This window comes from Nematolebias whitei, chromosome 3 (assembly GCF_014905685.2).
Source record: "Nematolebias whitei isolate Nwh7 chromosome 3, NemWhi1, whole genome shotgun sequence".
Lineage (NCBI taxonomy): Eukaryota > Metazoa > Chordata > Actinopteri > Cyprinodontiformes > Rivulidae > Nematolebias > Nematolebias whitei.
Window position 1 is genome coordinate 59,492,924 of NC_056500.1, and position 2,987 is coordinate 59,495,910.

Sequence of the window (2,987 nt, forward strand, 5' to 3'; positions counted from 1 at the left end):
TGTTTTAGAATTGTCCCTTTAAATTTACCTTGCAGGATAGCTACACCGGCTGATTTATTACTTCCAAATGAAAACCATATCTGACGACCCACTGACTTCTCCAAAACGTTACATCAGTTTCCAAAGAATGGGTCTCCTGTATAAAATAAAAATAAGCATTTTTGTTAAGGCAGTATAAAAATAAAGCTTTCCTTTTAACATCATTTCTAATACCCCTGGCATTCACAGAAAAAACAGAAATAGACATGAACTAACACTAACAATAGCACTAACACTAACAATAGCTCCCTGAGTAAAAGCAGAACTTAGCTGTATAAACTATCAAGTAACTGCTTATTATTTGCATATCTGCACTTGAAAGTACGATTGTCACCTTTTCCATCTCGCATTAGAGTGGAGGTTTTAACTCATTAAAACATATAGAAAGATATATTTTCCCTTGTCATATCTCAATTTCTTTTCCTACAATATAGGCTCTGTTTCCAACAAAATATGCTTTGCGACCAGCCTGCCTGGCTTCTTCCACCGCTGGCCACATCTTGCCTCGGATCTCCTTATCTGCAGCGGTCAGGTTGTCGTTAAAGCTGACCTTGTTTTGTTTGAGCTAGTTGCTGTTCTTGGATCCTTTCCATAGCGCATCTCTGGACGTTCTGGCCTGGAATCTGATGATCACTGGTCGTGGAGGTGGTTTGGTTTTTCCATCACGTTGTCGAAGTTTGCTGATGCGATGAACGACGTCTATTGCTGAAAGCACCGTCCGCGCTTCTGTCTCCAGTAGTACTTCTTGACATATTTCTTGGACAGTTTTTTTTATGTTATTGTCACTGTTGTCTTCAGGAACACCACACAATCGTAGGTTGAGTCGGCGGCTGTAACGATCTGTGTCTTTGACTTTGAGCTCCGTTCTTGCAGCGTGGTATTTTTTTCAGATCAGTTATTTCTTGCTGGCAGAGTTCCAATGACTGTTTTAAGTCATTAATTTGGGCTTGTACAGCCTTGTCAGACTGATCTGCTCTCTCACAGACTGCTGCAATTATGGTGCTTTCTTAGTTCTGACATGGTGTTTTGTAGCTCTGATAAAGTCGGCTCCGCATGTTGAGTCGTCGATTCATTTTTAGCTTTTTTCGTATTCTGTTTCTCCGGCGTGTTGGGGGTCGAGTTACAGTCACCATTTTTCCCAGCCGAGCAAGCATAGGAGTGCATTTCTCTAATGGTTCTTTGTTCTTTTGCTGTTTCAGACTCCAGGTCTGCAAGTCAAACCACGCTAGCATTCTTCGGTCTAGCCATTTTCACATTAGCCGTTGTGCCATGCTGCTTTCATCTAGTCGGTTTTGAGCGGAGTAATTTCGTTCCCGTAACTTTATAGAGAACTCACGTTGATTGAAATCTTTGTCTGGGGAGATTACTCACAGCTCCTTTATTGTCTTTATGATTGTTGGTGACAATTGACATTTTCCTTGTTTAGTTGTGCAGCTAGATGTGACTTCGTCTTTAATGCACATCTGGTCTCGTTGCCATCTTGGCTCGTCTCCTTATCAGCAATAATAACGATAATAGAGCTTTAGAGCGTGATGTCACTTGTCCGCGGCGTGGCGGCTGATGGGATAGGATGGGGCCGGATCCACCATTTTTATAGTCCTCCATATTAACTGTTGAAAACAAGCTTTCTTGCTGACATTTATTTATTTATTTTTAATCTAAATAGGTTAAACAGTTTAGCGATGGTCCGAACTTGCTGCATTATTGGATGTAATGTCTGGTCACACGACTGCAATTGTAAAAAGATTTAAAACTGAGGTATTATTATTATTGCATAATAAGGTTTACAACCACACTAGAACACATGTTCACTAAAGTGCAGCACATACACACAATCTTAAGAAGTGCCATAAGGGTACTTCTCTTTTCACATGCGTACCCATCTCTGAAGCAGTAGAAAACGTCAGAAAACAACTTCTACAAGACAAGGACTTAATCAACAGGACCAACTTCACCCCAGACCAGATCTGCACCCTGTTGGACCTCTGCCTCTCCACCTCTTATTTCAAGTTCAATGACAGTTTTTACAGACAAAAGCACGGCTGTGCCATGGGATCTCCAGTGTCACCCATTGTTGCCAATCTCTACATGGAGGAAGTGGAACAGAGAGCCCTAAACTCCTATGAGGGAACTAAGCCAAGCCATTGGTTCCGTTATGTGGATGACACCTGGGTCAGAATCCAAGCCAAGGAAATAGAAGTGTTCACCAGACACATTAACTCGGTCGATAACAACATCAAGTTCACCAGAGAGGATGCAAATGACAACAAGCTGCTTTTTTTGGGCTGTTTGGTTCAGATGGAAAGAGAGGACAGCCTCAACATTGAAGTTTACAGAAAACCAACCCACACAGACCAGTATCTTCTGTTTGACTCCCACCATCCACTGGAACACAAACTCTCGGTCATCAGAACTTTACAACATCAGACCGAACGCGTCCCCACAAAGACGGAAGGGAAGGAAAAGGAACAGAAACACATCCAAGAAGCTCTCCAAACATGTGGATATCCTAACTGGGCTTTTGTCAAGTCAGCGAGGAAATCTACAAAACATACTAATAAACGGAAAAAGGAAAACAACAGATGGAAAAACATTGTCATCTCTTATGTTGCTGGAGTATCAGAGAATTTCAGAAGGATTTTCAACAAACACAACATCCCAGTACATTTCAAACCCAGCAGGACTCTCAGACAGAGGCCGGTCCACCCTAAACACAAAACACCCATACACAAACAGAGTGGTGTAGTGTATGCGGTCCAGTGCAGCGAGGACTGTCCAGACCTCTACATTGGAGAAACTAAACAGCCTCTTCACAGACGCATGGCTCAACACAGGAGAGCTACTTCCTCAGGACAAGATTCTGCTGTTCACCTCCACCTCACAGAGAAGGGACACTCTTTTGAGAACCAAAATGTGCACATTTTGGACCGAGAACACAGATGGTTTGA